An 18,572-nucleotide genomic window follows, 5' to 3' on the forward strand; every position below is an offset into this window, starting at 1 on the left:
TACATCTTAAGGGAAGGGGTATGAACGTTTGTACAGTATTTATTGTGGGACATTAGAGCACATCAGACATATCGAATTGCATTCTGAATACGAAAAATGTCATTCTGATATCAAATAATTTTGAATTTTTGAAATTCGCAATGTAATACACATTTGTGACCCGGCAGCACAAACGAGCCGTAAATTCCCTAAATTGTATTCTGTGTTACGGTGTAAAATGTGTACGAAGGTCGTATTCATCGATAACTTAAGCTGGCCCGACATCCGTCTTATTTGGATAGTCAAAATATAATCAATAATCCTATTGTTGAAGTGGATAATAAGCTTCTACCTTAGATGGCCGGCTATAGAACTTTTAATAGATCTGGTCTTTGTTTGCTTTTGCTAAATCCTGTTCAAGTGGTGGGTTACCAGGCATTGTATTTTGTACAGGTATGCATAACCAACAATTAACAATGAGAGAACTTTCTTAAACCTCGTTGACTTGGGGATGATTTGAAATGACCGCCAATTATGACTGTTTGATATATATTGCCAGCAATGTGGAAAAAGAGACAATGTAAAAACGTAAAAGCTATAATTTTGTTGAAGGAGCAAAGTTTAACAAACCATAACCCCGCTTCTGGATATCGTTTGAAGTCAAATGATATACCATTTTTAAGTTTATGATGTTTATTTTTAAACACGAAATAAAACAAAATTGACTGGGGAGAATTTACGGCTCATTCGCCGTGGACGGTCACATTTTATGGCAAATCATTAAAAATTTATATTTTTGATATTTATTAGTACTCGAAGTAAACTTTATAAATCTGATGATTAATACTTAAAGTGTATGTAGGTGGAATGAAAAGCCGATGATCAATTGAAAATTTTGACCTTTCGTATTGAAGTATTTCCCCAAAACACCCAAAAAATTATTTTGGGGAAAAAAATCCATATCTTCAATATAAAAGGTCAAAATGTTCAATTGATCGTCGGCTTTTCTTCCCAGTTACATACACTTTAAGAATATATCATTAGATTTATAAAATTAATTTGAGGACTGTTATATATGAAAAATTCGAAAAAGATCATATTTTAATAATTTGTCATAAAATTTGTATTATATCGTGAATATCAAAAAACGAAAATTATTTGATATCAGAAAGACATGCTTCGTATTCAGAATGCAATTCGATACCTCTGAGGTGCTCACATGTCCCACAAAAAATACTGTCGAAACGCCATAAATGCCCATTCTAGATCTCTTAAATGTCTAAGGATTCTCATTTTAGTAATCATTTTAATTTGAGGCTAAGGAAAACCTTTGTTGCTAGGGTTTGTATTATTAAAATATTCAAGCACCATGTCTGTTAAAATTCTCTTCATTTTGGAAAGCTTATTATCAAAGAATTTCGTTTTAATTTGTGATACGCGTATCAAACATATTAAAGAAATAATTTGATGTGTAAAATGGGAATAAGTGGTTCCTGATTTCTTTTATGACTTGATAAATTTTCTTTAATTTCCAGTGATCCACACCTATCAAAACACCAATTAGTTAAAATGCTTCTATTTTAAATGTAATCTATATTGCGTATTTTAACATAGCGACATTATCTCCAGCAAAGGAAATGGATGGAATATCTTCAGGAATTGAAGGATCCAGCTTAGATGCATTAATGAGGATGAGATAAGGCTTGGACTTCGTTGGAGCAGAGCAGATCCTAGCCTCTAGCTGTCCTTTGTTATACAGGGGAAAGAAGAATTACGCATCACACACTAGCACATTTAAACATGAATTTACAAATGGAAACATAACATGCATAGGCAGATATACCAGAGAAAAACTCCGGACATACCTGCCTGTGCGGGGACTTGAACCCCAGACCTCTCGCTTGTCGGGCGAGCGCTCTAACCACTGAGCTACACAGACTGTCCCTGATAAACAGGACTCAAGTCTGGTACTTATGGAGCAGTCAAGGGCGAACAGTACAAACAACACATTACACACCAATGTACGAGATCAATTAATGATGCTTACCCGCCAGCCTAATATAATCATACAAACAGAGGAAGAGGCTTACGCATCATACACTGGAACATGAAAACATTCAAACATTACAACTAGCGCACGAGATCAACTTAATGATGCTTAATCGTTATTCTTAATATATCAATATACAGGGAAAGAAGAATTACGCATCGCACACTAGTTGTGCCGTCACCTTCACACTGGGGATCTGTGCCCTGTACCCCAGAATGAAATCACTAATTGAGTCATGATTATCCCGAGGATCAAGCACCTCTAACCCTAAAAGCTGTCCCCTTTATAACACCATTATATAATTTATAAAATATTTGTTTGGCATATTAGGTGTTGAAGCTTAGGTTCGTCGATCTTTTAAAGGTGCTTGGATCGCTACTCGTGTATAGCCAGTATTTTGAAAGTTCTCACTCCTATTCTCCATTCCTTTATTTTGGTTTATCCTTCGTACAGAACTGTCCGGAATTAACCTGCACATAAATCTTCTTTTATTATTATCTTCTTTTCGATTATTATTTTTACATCGTTATTGCGTAAGCTGCTTAATTCCTCAATGAAGTCTTTCTTTGCACTAGTCTAACTCATGAATATTTTACACGAAGGATACAGTTAAATATTTAGTGTGCCCTCTCTCTTTGTATTTGTTTATGTTTGAATCCCTTCTATGTTACAATGTAGTATATATTTTATGCAAAAGTTCTCTATATCGTTAACAGATGCGTGAAATATTACTCCTGCATTGCAATTTCACAAAATGTCAAATTAGCCAAATGGTTATATGTTAGCTTAAGGAACGCATATAGTTGCTCGGTTGAAACTGGTATGTGTTTGGTTCAGTTTCAGCTAATCCAGGTAAAGTTCACCAGTGATAAATAATAATGACTGACAAGTAGTTAGATATTTCTCAAATTCAGGTGAGTGACGATTAGGTGAAATCTTTTCAAATGTGAGTACCATTTTGAATACCATGATTACTTTTAACAAACAGGGAACGTAAAGCCTACTCTCTACAAGCGTCTGAAGTATGTGTACTATTGTTTTGTTGTTCAGTAGGGGTGTTGCATTCTCATAATGGTCTGCTAAATATCACTTGCCCCCTTTCCCCTTTAACCTTGCCAAAAATGTTGCCCACCCCTTTCGATGTGGCAAAACACCTTTGCCCCCCCTCCTTTTTTTAAACATAAAATATTTTGGGGAACCAAAATGTAAAACCTTAAATTGTTTTATACAATGCAAGCGCAGCGAGCAAGACAACTTGCACGATCGTGTTCCTAACGTTCCACTGCACCTTTAAAAAAAACCCGGTGCAAAAATCTATCACAAAATCGCTACAGACACCCCCCCTCCCAAACTGCCAAAATCGTTTGTCCCCCCCCTTTTGACCTGCGAAAAAAATGCTTGCCCCTCCCCCTTTTGGCCCTCAAAAAATATTTGCCCCATCCTATAATTCACCCCGGGGTACAAATATTTAATGCCCCACCCTTTATAGCTAGTCATTGGTTTTGTTGCTTGTTTTAAGAAATTAAAAAATGATGTAGGCAAAAAACGTTGTAACCACCGACGCGTTGATATTGCCATAAAGGAATGAACAAATCTGGGTTTGGTATTCGTATAATTGTATCTCTAAACTGGGCTCAAAAACAAACTTATAATTTTTGACATGGTCATATCTTGAAAATCTTTCCATCAAAATGAATGGTTACCTTACTGACACAGCTGAACAATGCACTGGCATGCAATCGCTTGCTGTATCCCATGTCACAGGCTGTAAATTTCGGCAACATAGAAGTTAAAGAACGCGAGGAGGTCAAAATAAATGAAGGTATTCTTAAAGACTGTTGGGGTGTACGTGGGCGTATGGTTTCTTGTTGGCCCATGTCGGAGTGTGTTCATTAGGTACGAGTCTATTCTTGTGAGGTAATCCGTAGACAGGAAAGTCCACATTGCTGTTACAATTGCTTTAAACACATCAAACGGGCTGTGATATGCGATCCAGGATGATGTTCCATGTCAGTGCATGTTGCTGTTGTGTCAACTGGCAACTATTTGGCTACTAAAATAAAAAAAAAAGTTTAGAGTAGAGTATTGAAGTAATCCTCTGTGTAATTTTGGTTCAATTTGATGGACAGGATTTTAAGATATTTGTAAAAAAAACTTTCCTTTTGAGCCCAGTTTATATTACATTATGTTATTTTCATTGGTTATGCGCAATACTACATAGCCACATCTAAATATAGCAAATTGCAGTTAGCTAGAAAGCCTCAACTGGCCCGAACTCAATCACTGAGATAAGTTTTCTATCCGGCGCAATTATATATTGCTACATTCCAAAGATGACACTGTTTAACCTTCATGCCACTTGAGGTTAACGATTATGGTGAAACGCAGGACACGTCACGCTAATCCATCATAAAGCAATTTTTGTGAGTGCAGAGAACTATAATACATTAGATAATTGAATGGTTATTTGCTTCTATTCGGATATTATATAATAACACATTCCATACACCGTTAACGACATTGAAAGTTAGAAGCCTTGACTTAGATATAATAGATTTCAGTTAGCGACAGAAAGACGTAACACAGTACTAAAATGAATACTAAAGAATATTTTAAATTCAATTATTCTTAATTATAGTTGAAATTTGTTATAATGAATAGAATACAACTTCCTTTTATAGGAAATCAGACACACAGGTTTAGTTCGCGAACTTGGTATTTCTTGAGTTAAGGCTTAGGCTTATCAACCTCGCTCGATATATTGTCAGTTAACATTTCCTCCCTTTGTTTATATTCACGCTCCATGTCACTGCCACAAATAAGTTGATATGTGAGTTGTTGTTAACATCTGGTACTGTTTTCAGACTGATAAATGTTCACATAAAAGCATTTTCATTTGCAGTTTTTACTATTACTTTTGTTTAACGATGTTCCATTTGCAATATTATTGGTAAACATGTCACATTATTTGAGTTATTTCAGCCATTAAAATCCAATGGCGCATATCCTAAGTGGCGAATCCATCATCTAATACTTTTATGTCTTCATTTTCATGTACAAAATCACTGAGGTGAAAACAAATTAATACAAGTAAAAGCCCATTTCTCAACGCCGAAGGGTATAATTCCCTTGCAGACTCCTAAAATCCAATGGCTCATATCCAAACTGGCGAGTTCATCATCTAACACTTATTGCTTCGAGCTTGCTTTCTTTTCACCTGTCATATTTTAAAGTATTTGTGCAATATAGGATGTAATGTAGGTAAATATTGAAATGGTCTGAGAATACCATGTGACCAATCACCATATAGTCTCCATTTTTTAAAATTCATACCTATAGTGTATGACAACCTACTTAAATTATATACAGCGTCTTAAAGACCCATTCAGTGTAAACAAATTAAAATTGTTTATAAATTTCTTAAAAGTGAAGGAGAAGTCATTCAAATTGTTATTTGGTATTTTTGAAATGACAAATTTGGCAAAAAACGAAGAAAAAAGCAGTACTGACGAAGTTGAAACCCCATTCAAATGCACGTAGCTAATTTAGATACTGTCAGTATCTGTCAGTATCTAGATTACAGATTCGTGTAAAATGTCCTATTTTGTCTTAAATACACTGCTTTCGGCTGAACCACTCGCAGGCTATGATAGCACATCTATGACAATGACAAAGGTACCAAAATCTGAATTTTCGATCGTCCGGATGAGCAAATCACTGAATGGGCCTTTAATACAATGCATATATAAACAGCTACTTGATTTTACACTTGAGTTGGTGATTGATACCATAGGTTTTGTTTCAGGTATGGATTTCCGTGAGAAAGTTGAGTAATAGAGATTGCTATTTCCGAATGTAGCATCGAACGTACGTGGAATCTATTCAAAATGACTCTCCTGTGACGGGATTTGAATAGATTTCACGTACGTTCGATGCTACGTTTGGAAATCGCAATCTCTCTATATTATTCCTCATTTACATGCGCATTAACTTCCAAAGACCCTTGTTTTTATTGTATCATTTATGGAATTAGTTGGTAGTGCATGGCGCTATGGGGTGATTTTCGAGTTAGCATCTAGATTTCCTACATTAGCAGAAGCAACGATTTTGGCATCCTAATACCTAAAGGATGACACTAGAATTGGTTTCATTTCTTTCTGTGCCCGTATGCGTCCCACAAATTGTCGAAAGTCATACAGTATTAGGGCCAAAATTTACTATTTGTTCTATCATGTTGAATTAATATACCTCAACATTTTCCTCTCATCAATTATCATATTGCACTAGGGTGCTCAGTTCAGGAGATATAGAGTAAATACGTTAAAATGTTAAATATCCTGCAGACTCCTGCACAGAAGCTAAAATTTCAAATTACACTGATTCAATCTAAATTTATTTTAAATTACTCCTCTGGGCCATGGGAATGGCTGTGTACATGTATACATACCTCTGGGCAAGCCAAATAGGAAATTTTTTGTTGAGAAATGTATAACCTCAGAATCGGCTGAAAACATGCGTCAAATGTTATGCTTGTACATATCCTATTGGATTTGCATGAACTCTGGAGGGGGACATGACAATACAAAAATCCACTTAAATTGTGAATTCAGTATATATTTGAGATTTCTTATTTTAAGGGGAGTAATTTGAGACCAGTTTCGATGAAGTCGGCCCATTTTATAATTTTGACCTCTATGTATGAATGTTTTGAGCTATTCGTCCTTATAACTCCTGCACTATAGAAAAGTATGATAAAAACAATTTGAGATACATTACAACGTGAATGGACTATTTTAAAGTTTTTCCACCGCTGTCCCAACAAACACAAAACCATTTTAAAAACGTTTTAAATAAGTTATATTTTGGCTTTTGGTTTGGGTAAAAACGTTTTAATAACATTTACTTGTTGGGTTATATAAAGGTAATGAAAACGTTTTAAAACGTTTTGTATGAAAACACACTACAACAATATTCTTAAAATGTGTTCATAATGTAATTATAAACTATTTTTGCAAACATTTTTTGCTAAATATTTTGTCAACACTTAAATAACACTATGTTAAAATATGTGCACCCAGCAATCACAGAAATGTTCTTAAAATGTTTTTTTTTTTTTTTTTTAATTATATTTAAATGTCGGGTTATATATAAGTCATGAAAACGTTTTTAAAACGTTATTGCAAATATTTTGGGCAAGCCTTTTTCGCCAAATATATTTTCAACCCCCAAAATAACATTCTGTATAGAATGTTTTGTATCAAGTTTTCAAAAATGTTTTTGGAATGTTATTAAAATGTTTTTATACCCTTTATATAACCCGCCATTTTAACGTTGTCTCTAAAAGATTTTGTGTGTAGATTATCAATTTAGGAATATAAAATCTCAAACCCATAGCGCCCTATACTATGGGGGATATTGGGTGTTGAAACCCTGGTTCAAGTTCACTCCGTCCCTATGCCAGTAGGTAATTTTTACCGGCTGACCTCTGCTGTTACGTATCAAAATGTAGCAAATACGCTATAAAACACTCAAGAAATGAAAAACGGGAATCATTTCTCGCAAAAGTCCCGGATTGAGCCCAGGGCTAGTGTGCATTTTCTATTTTAGCCGAAAACACTATGTTTTGGGCCAAAATAGGGTACAAAAATTACAACATTTTGCGCGCTTTTCGGCTACTTTTGGCATGTTCAAGCGTCGTTATTTTCCATTATAATTCAACCTTTGCAAGTTATTATTGTGTACGCAATTTATGCGGGTAGCGACCCGTGTCCATTTCTGGAGCTATTTTGCTAAAACACCTTTGCTAAATGTTTAACATTGTGTTATGTAACACAACCCGTAAAAAAATCCTGTCGAACAAAAGAGGTCAGTGACACGAAGTTGCCGTCGTACGTACTGGTAAATAACTTCGGCCAGCCCAATTTGCCTATTACATCTAAAATGAACTCACCAGATAGCACAACACGCCTGACGGCTGGTCATGCTTACGCACCGATCGTTAGCATAATGGAAGTATCAACAGATTGAAAATAGTACTAATAGATGACAGTTACACTGCAACAAGAAAACAAACAGATGCGTGAAATATTACTCCATCATTGCAATTTCACAAAATGTCCAATTAGTCAAATGGTGAAACGTTAGCTTAAGGAAAGCATATAAGTACTCTGTTGAAATTAATTTCTGTCTGGTTAAATTGCGGCTAATCCAGGTCAAGTTAAACCAGTATAGAACATCAACCTCTTCCAGATAATGAAAACTGACATTCCATCTGGACAAGATATACGGTGTCTGACAAATTAGACATTTCTCGAATTTATGCGTTGTACAGCAATACCCGTGTACAGTAAAACCAGTCAAATTCATTTTACCTGAATGATCTCTTCTCAAATGAGAGTGTTTTACACGTAGCGTTATCACCAGGGGCGTAGCTCTATTTGACAATATTTTCGCCCATGATCGGGGTGAATTTTGGTGAAAAAGGGGTTCCTTGCCACTTTTCTTTCATTATTTGTCGGGGTGGCACTATGCCCCCTCCCCCACAAGCTACGCTACTGGTTATCACTATTGCCAATTTGGATTTCACTACACCTTCTTAAAAGTATAACAAAATTATAATGTGAAGCCTAGTCTCTACGCAAAAGGTATTTGTGTACGTACGCCAGCGCTCTGATTGAACGCAAGCCATTTAAAGCTGCGCCCAATGAAATACAGATAGACGCTATGGGACAGACATAACTGCCATAATGGGGTAAAAAATGATATAGTCATTGGATTTGTCGCTGTTTCAGAAATTTGAGAAATCCTATCAGTCTAGATGTACAAGTGTACACCAAACAGTACGGATGTAAGCAACGAGGTATAAATATTCTCACAAGAATGGTAAAAAATGTGGGTTTGGTAATCTATACTGCATTATACATTATTAGTTATGTCAGTGTCCGTTACAATTAAGGCCAACTGGATGTCACTTAAAGCCATATTCTAACATTTGCTGAGGAGGACGCCCTAAAAAAGAATTAAATTCTGGTTTTACACGATTTTAATGTATTTTAGTAAACAAAGATACCATGCAAAGATCAAGATTTTAGTTGTTGTTGTTTTGTCAAAATCCGAGATTTTGAATAAACCGTCTCAATAAGACGGTTTATTATTACGAGGGAAATATTAGTCGAACACGTATGCGATGTTCATAACACAGTACATACACGGCGTGCTGGACACACATACACACATATCAAAGGAGCGTACATTTGTACATTATTATAACCGCGCGCGGGAGTTGCACGCATTGGCGCTGGGAGTAAATTTCAATTTATTTGCTTTACCTAACTTGTTCGGATCAACATTGAAAGGGGACATATCTGACAGTAAAAATTAACATTCTGTGGTAAATAAATACAAATCTACTTTTATAGAAATGTTACAATATGGTTTTTAAGCACGCATGCTTGGATTCATACAGTTTTAATCCGATAATCTTAGGTCATACTGCAGTTACTGTCCGTTTTCCTATACACAATACACAGTGCTCTCATCATTGACGCGTGACCTCTACAAATAGTGTATGTTAGAAGTATAGGCCATTGCCTAGATAACGTCACTGTGTGAAAAATAACCCGCCAATATTTAAAGTATTCTCCGAAATTTAAAAAATATAGTTTTGTAACATGTCCTAAACTTTTAGCTAATTTAGATGTTTGGAAATATTCGCACTTTGGTGTTTTAGTGTATGTTATAGGTAATAGGACATTGCCAAGTTAACGTAACTGTGTGCAAAATAACCGGCCAATATTTAAAGTATTCTCTGAAATTCTAGAAAATATAGTTTTGTAACATGTCCTAAATTGTTGGCTAATTAAATATTCGCACTTTGGTGTTTTAGGAAGGATTTGTAAACGACAGATAACACTAAAAAATATGAAGAAATTATTTCAAACCGTGTTTCTACAACCATTATGTGTAGTGTGGATTTAACCAGAGAAGAACTGATTTAAAGCCATATTATAACATTTGCTGAGGAGAACGCCCTCAAAAAAATTTAAATTCTGGTTTTACACGATTGTAATGTACTTTAGTCAATAAAGATACTCTGCAAAAATCAAGATCTTAGTTGCTGTATTTTGTCAAAATCCGAGATTTTGAATAAACCGTCTTTAATAATAAGACGGTTTATTATTACGAGGGAAATATTAGGCGAACACGTATGCGATGTTCATAACACAGTACATACACAGGGTGCTGGACACACATATCAAAGGAGCGTACATTATAACCGTGGGAGTTGCACGCATTGGCGCTGGTAGTAAATTTCAATTTATTTGCTTTACCTAACTTGTTCGGATCAAAATTGAAAGGGGACATATCTGACAGTAAAAATTAACATTCTGTGGTAAATAAATACCAATCTACTTTTATAGAAATGTTACAATATGGTTTTTAAGCACGCATTCTTGGATTCATACAGTTTTAATCCGATAATCTTAGGTCATACTGCAGTTACTGTCCGTTTTCCTAAACACAATACACAGTGCTCTCACCATTGACGCGTGACCTCTACAAATAGTGTATGTTAGAAGTATATGTCATTGCCTAGATAACGTCACTGTGTGAAAAATAACCCGCCAATATTTAAAGTATTCTCCGAAATTCTAAAAAATATAGTTTTGTAACATGTCCTAAATTGTTGGCTAATTAAATATTCGCACTTTGGTGTTTTAGGAAGGATTTGTAAACGACAGATAACACTAAAAAATATGAAGAAATTATTTCCAAACCGTGTTCCTACAACCATTATGTGTAGTGTGGATTTAACCAGAGAAGAACTGATTTAAAGCCATATTATAACATTTGCTGAGGAGAACGCCCTCAAAAAAATTTAAATTCTGGTTTTTATACGATTGTAATGTACTTTAGTCAATAAAGATACTCTGCAAAAATCAAGATCTTAGTTGCTGTATTTTGTCAAAATCCGAGATTTTGAATAAACCGTCTTTAATAATAAGACGGTTTATTATTACGAGGGAAATATTAGGCGAACACGTATGCGATGTTCATAACACAGTACATACACAGGGTGCTGGACACACATATCAAAGGAGCGTACATTATAACCGTGGGAGTTGCACGCATTGGCGCTGGTAGTAAATTTCAATTTATTTGCTTTACCTAACTTGTTCGGATCAACATTGAAAGGGGACATATCTGACAGTAAAAATTAACATTCTGTGGTAAATAAATACCAATCTACTTTTATAGAAATGTTACAATATGGTTTTTAAGCACGCATTCTTGGATTCATACAGTTTTAATCCGATAATCTTAGGTCATACTGCAGTTACTGTCCGTTTTCCTAAACACAATACACAGTGCTCTCACCATTGACGCGTGACCTCTACAAATAGTGTATGTTAGAAGTATATGCCATTGCCTAGATAACGTCACTGTGTGAAAAATATCCCGCCAATATTTAAAGTATTCTCCGAAATTCTACAAAATATAGTTTTGTAACATGTCCTAAACTTTTAGCTAATTTAGATGTTTGGAAATATTCGCACTTTGGTGTTTTAGTGTATGTTATAGGTAATAGGACATTGCCAAGTTAACGTAACTGTGTGCAAAATAACCGGCCAATATTTAAAGTATTCTCTGAAATTCTAGAAAATATAGTTTTGTAACATGTCCTAAATTGTTGGCTAATTAAATATTCGCACTTTGGTGTTTTAGGAAGGATTTGTAAACGACAGATAACACTAAAAATATGAAGAAATTATTTCCAAACCGTGTTCCTACAACCATTATGTGTAGTGTGGATTTAACCAGAGAAGAACTGATTTAAAGCCATATTATAACATTTGCTGAGGAGAACGCCCTCAAAAAAATTTAAATTCTGGTTTTTACACGATTGTAATGTACTTTAGTCAATAAAGATACTCTGCAAAAATCAAGATCTTAGTTGCTGTATTTTGTCAAAATCCGAGATTTTGAATAAACCGTCTTTAATAATAAGACGGTTTATTATTACGAGGGAAATATTAGGCGAACACGTATGCGATGTTCATAACACAGTACATACACAGGGTGCTGGACACACATATCAAAGGAGCGTACATTATAACCGCGGGAGTTGCACGCATTGGCGCTGGTAGGAAATTTCAATTTATTTGCTTTACCTAACTTGTTCGGATCAAAATTGAAAGGGGACATATCTGACAGTAAAAATTAACATTCTGTGGTAAATAAATACCAACTTACTTTTATAGAAATGTTACAATATGGTTTTTAAGCACGCGTGCTTGGATTCATACAGTTTTAATCCGATAATCTTAGGTAAGGATTCATGTCTCCTAGGGAACCTGGTATGAATTATTGTTAAACATCTGAAGTAAGAGGTTATTCAGCTCAGATGATGATCTAGACCTCAAAATGGAAAGTAAGTACTTGTTATGTATTTAAAAAAAACCTTGCAAGTTTCATTACAATTAAGCAAAGCACCAATCCATGCAATTTAGTCGAATACGATTTACTCTAGACGTATAAAGACATGTATTGAGATTACAAGACTTTAGTAGGTATAAAATACTCAGCATGTTCAATATCAAATAAAAACAAGAATAAACTTTGAACTTCAAACATAAAGTTCCAATTCAGGTATCAGATTTCTTGCTGAATGTCACAAGATATTGCAAACCAGAAGGTGTATTAAAACACCATAGTGTCTGTTTTAAAATCAAATACACAATGCATTGTAACGATCTTCGTAACAAGATCTTCTTCTCCCGGGGGCTCTACTTAACGTATCGCAATACCATTACACCGATTCAAATACCCAAGGAGAGCACACACTACTAGCATTATTATATCTCTTTTGTTCTCTCGCTCTCTTACATTCTATCCCCCTCTATCCTCCGTTTCCCCATCTCTCGCTCTAACTATATCTATCTTTCCCAAATGACTGATTATTACTACTATTCAGCTTCTTGCTGCAACAACTCAAAGTTTTATTCTTACATGTAATTTAATAGATTTCAAGCAAAAGAAATAAGAACAAGTCAAGTCGTGTAAAATAATGTCATCTAAACTCTAGACTTCTTTTCAAGCATCTATATCTGAGATTATTTGTGACCTGTTCATATCGTGTTGTATATCAATATACAACTAATTTATCCCCTTTTATATTACAATGACACTATAGGTCCAACACCACTAATTATAAATTACACGGTTATCAATAGGAAAATGGCTAATTTCGGACGGAATTTTCAAATATTCAGAGCACTCACAGTTAAACACCACCAATATTGGGTGAAACTAGATGATTTAGATGCCAAATGATCAAAAACTCAACATCGGTACCACGTTGATCTGAGACCTTTCCTATTTAACGCGCTGTTCAAACCGTAAACACCCTAAAATTGCAGTGCGCCCTCGAAGCTGAAAGTGTTTTTTTTTTATTAAAACCCGAATTTTGGTAATATTACAACAAAAATGTCATATAATGAGACAAAATATACCATTTTGAAGCATCAAACCCCAAAATGTACATTTCTGGCTACATAAGACCAAATAAAACAATTAACATGTATATCGTTCCTGTCGTCACCGATTTATGGAGATTGTCAAATATTTTTTGTTATTTGTCCTATTTGCTTCGTAACTTTATTAATTTCTAAAACTGTTGTGATGAAAATACTTGTTTTAACTTCTTAAAAGAAGTTCTTGGTTATCATTTATATACATTGCAAACACTTTCTTCAAGTTAGGGGTAGGGGTTTGGGAAATAACAAAAATATCAGGATGCCTCCCCGATTTTATGATTTGTTGACTAACACTTTGCAATTGCAATTTTGCAAAGAAATGAATGGTAAGAACATAACACAATAACAAATAATAATTGTTAGAGACTCAGCCGTGTATCGATCGCCTGATATCCTCACCTATTTTTGAAAAAGTTATTCGTTGTATTTCCGTGCATCGCCCAGATCTATTATATCACCTTTTTCATGGCTGAGTACACGTCTCACACCGACACCGCCTGGCTAATAATTATTTGGTGCAGCAGATACACTAAAATGAATACACGGGATGGATACACGTGAATTGCTATGCACGATTTTGATATCAGACGAAAATCTTCGGATAGCGGGTTAGAAAATGATGAATATCTCCCGTAAATGAATTTTTCTCAAGAAACCAGATGTGGTCTCATACACTTGAAAATACGTGTTGAACAGATATATGATGGTCGCTGGAATGCGCTTTGAAAATTGGCCGTGCGCTTTGAACTCAAAATCGGACCAAAACACTAATTGTATATTGCGTTGGTCCTGTATGGACTACATCGTGTAGTACAGCTGCACTCACTACGATGACCATTGACCTCAATGGGGTATACAAGCTTATTCACGCACAACCAAGATCAATTACCCGGCTATTGTGAGTAGCCTTAGTCATGTCCCTCGACTAATTATTCGTCTCAAAGAGCTTCAAAGGTCTGAACCAAATGGCCAATCGTGGCTGTGGATTCAACCTACCATGGCGATTTCTGCCATGAAGATATAGGGTCGATGACACTGTGCGTCTTGTGAATGTTGTGGGGTCTCAAACAGGATGTGCTAAAAATTACCCACTATTCTGTCCTCAAACAACACTAGTCAATAAGGGACCGTTTACAAACACTTGTAAGTGGGGGGGGCTGATGCCAAAAAATTCATCGCGAAAATTTTTCAGGGCCTCCTTTACAGACCTCAAAAATTTCAGCCCCCCCCCCCCCCTTTTGACATGAAAATTATGGGTCAACCCCATAGAAAAGCATATAAACTGAATTTTGGATCCAAAGAATAATAATGATAAAATTGGATGACTTACGCCCAATATTTATTGGTCTCGCTATGAGTTTTAAAGAGTGTATATCGTGCATATTTAATTTTGCGCACTATGATGATTTGTATCAACCCCGTTTAATTTGATAGAAGGGGTGTTAATTATATTGAAATATGATCCTATAGTGATCTGATTAAGAATGAAAACAAAATTAATATATTGTTTTCAAACCCAGTTTATCCATCGCCGTGTATTAACACGGGACATATCATTATATGTGATGCGATCAAGCAACTCGGAAATATTAATTTTTCCGTTTCTTAAAGGATATTCAAAAGCATTTGCAAAACTGTATTTTACAGAAAACCCCTTTGAAATTGAACAACCAGTTCCAAAGATATGAGCAATTAAAGACTTTCCAAAACAAGAGGAAACAAAAGAAAATACTGCCTTTGTTTGGCTATATCTCAAAATCAATATTTCCGAGTTCCGACTGATTTTGCTTGATCGCATCACATATTGCGTCGTTATTCATCCAGTCAAGCGATAGATATCAGGCGATCGATACACGGCTGAGTCTCTAAACAATATTTTTATTATCTAAATATAGCGTGATAAAAACATCGGCCATCTCGGCAGTTGATTAATAAACAATGGGAAAGACTGTATCATTTACACCTTATTAAAATATTCGAGACAGTAAAAACGTAAATAATTGGTTGGGCGCAGCCGAACTTATTATTTTAACGGTTTTTTTACTGGCGAGAACAAATTATATAGGTGTAAAGTATAAGGCGACAAAAATAATTTAAAGAGAAAATATAAATTTTGTTTTTCAAAGTTCTTTTCGGTCAGGTTAAAAAAGATACATGTTTGCTCAGCGCAAGTGACAGCAGGTATCGCAAAAAGAATGAATGCTCTGTGACAAATTGTGACGCTTTGTTCTAGTTATTAGTAGGAGTGTGGCGATCTTGCAAACATATGTAATGAAATGCAAAATACGGCTTTGTATTTGCTGGGTTTCATTTGTCTGCAAGTTTAGGTTGCATTTCCTATTTCTCCGTTCAAATAAAACCTAATTTGATTCTAGATTGCTGTCATTATACATTGTTTCACATTTCCCTGAACACCGGTCTCAAGTTTCAATCACTGGGGAGGTATAAGATCTTAGCTAATGAAACCTCACTGTTCTTGCTCCTTTGTCTTTTCAAAGCTCTGGCGATAGCCGGGTCAGGGCGCAGCTTTTTTAATCAATCTCGTTTAGTACAACACAAGAAGAAAACAATTTGCTTTCTTCTTTGATTTATAGCAATACGTGTATGAGTAGGTTTGGTTTAATTTTGTCGTTCAAAGAGAGACCTTTAGAATAATTTACATTAGTTACACTCTTTGATAAAATGTGGGCATACCTAAACATTTCTATTACAGAAAATGTGTGTGCCAAATAATGTAAATGGGGCGAAATATGATGTGTCGTCCCAATTTATTTTAATAAATTAAAAACATTTCTGAACAATAACGTAACCAAGAATCAAAATTCAAAGCCATAGTAAAAAAAACCCAATGAAACCTCACTGTCCTTGCTCCTTTGTCTTTTCAAAGCTCGGGCGATAGCTGGATCAGGGCGCAGATTTTTTAATCACTCTCGTTTATAATCAAAAACAAGAAGAAAACAATTTGCTTTCCTTTGATTTATGGCAATACGTGTATATGAGTCTCTGTAGGTTTGGTTTAATTTATATGTATTCCAAACAGAGACGTTAAGAATAATATAAATTACACTCTTTGATAAAATGTGGGCATACGTAAACGCTTCTATTACAGAAAACTGGTGTGCCAAATAAATGTCAATGAAGCGAATTACGATGTATCGTCCCAACTTATTTTAATAGATTAAAAACATTTTCTGCACAATAACGTAATCCCTTAGATTTGTTTGCTTATTTCGAGGCCTGTTTGAGACCACGCTACATTCACAAGATGTGTACTTAGTCGTGAAAAAGGTGATTATAATAATAATAATAATAATAATAATAATAATAATAATAATAATAATACGACTCTTATATAGCGCTTTACACCGAAGTCCCTTAGCGCTTAAAACATGAAATAAACTAATAACACCATTTGTAATAATATTACAAATGTGGTGTCGTTGTAGTAAAGGGGAATAAATTAGATATTTATTTCAATGCAGCACGATATGATCATGTTACAAATAATCTAAGGTATAGATGCTTTAAACAAATTTCGTTCATAATGAACTGCTCTACTATCGATTATCCACTATCGATAAAGTTCCCTGTGACTTTTAAATGCTTTCATGGCAGCATGGTTTTAAATTGATGCTTTTGAACTGCATTTCGCAATGTCGAATATGGGACACTCGCCATTGTACAATAACATACAAGAAGAAACGTGAAAGTTTCAATTGAGGTATCTTTCATAAAACACAATATTGCAAACCAAAAGGTAGGACAGCATCATTGTGCCTATCTTAAAATCAAATGCAAAATATGCGGTTGTATCAATCTCAAATCCGTACATGTAACCTGGCGAATAGCGAAAACGGCGCTCGATATACATACATCTGGGTCTCTATACAGGACTTTCATTGTCTAAATAACGGCAAAATAAAGACATCTAAGCGAGGCCGGCTGATATTCGTTTTGAAGTCACCTTACTTTTTGTCGAAGGTACAGAAAGTGATTTTCAGTGCTCTATTAATTACCCACAAAGCCTGGGAAGCTGATAAAAATCAATGTGTTTAAACTTCTGAGAACATGCGCTAATAATAATCGCATAATAGGAAATAATTGTAGAGTTCGCGTACTTTTAAAATACATTAATATCGCAAAAGGTAGGTGACAGAGTCAACGCTAGCATTTCAATTAGAAACCTTTGCATACAAATGACGGGTATGAACAAAATAAGCGAACGCGCATCACCATTATAGGTGTTGCATATTTCCGTTACTGAAGCAACTGATGCGACAAAAGGCAATAAATCAATGATGTAGCGTGAACATGACATTCATTTTACGTTATTAGATTGCAAAATCACACTCAATTGCGGCAAGCATGACAAGTATAAGAAGTATAAGTTGAATCCATTCGAGAATAATATTATGAAGTGCTCCTGTCGGTTTTAACATAAAACCGTCAAAATGTATTAATGTAACGCTATTATAGCACACCGACTGAAAACATCACAGCAACAAGTGTAGCAGAAATAGTCATAGAGAATATTACACTATTTTCAACGTCTTCTTATTATTTTTGTCCCTCGTTTCTGATAATTCTTTGAACATTCCTTGAAAAGGACATTGTACTCTAAGCTATTGATCTTTGTCCTACTGAGGAAAGTATGTTTACTCTCCCTCAAAATCAATTATAATAATTTCCTAATAGTAAAATAAATATCACTCTTTAACATTTGACAGGCTTCACTTGCTCCTGTCTTAATACTATTTATTACCTACTATATAAATTCGAACATTTTTGTATGTCGAACAAACATAAGCACATAAAAAAATGGAATGTATTGTAGTACTAGTAGGGGGGTAATACAAAATTACATGGCATGAAATGCCAGTGCTCAGTGGCATAGGCGTATACCGTATTCACTCGATAGGTAGCACATGTGCTTCCTATCGAGGGCTTTTGAAAACGTGCAAAAACGAAAAAAATGAACAGCGCCATCCACAAAAGTGACAAAAGTG

The sequence above is a fragment of the Amphiura filiformis genome, chromosome 9 (genome assembly GCF_039555335.1).
Source record: "Amphiura filiformis chromosome 9, Afil_fr2py, whole genome shotgun sequence".
NCBI classification, from domain to species: Eukaryota; Metazoa; Echinodermata; class Ophiuroidea; order Amphilepidida; family Amphiuridae; genus Amphiura; species Amphiura filiformis.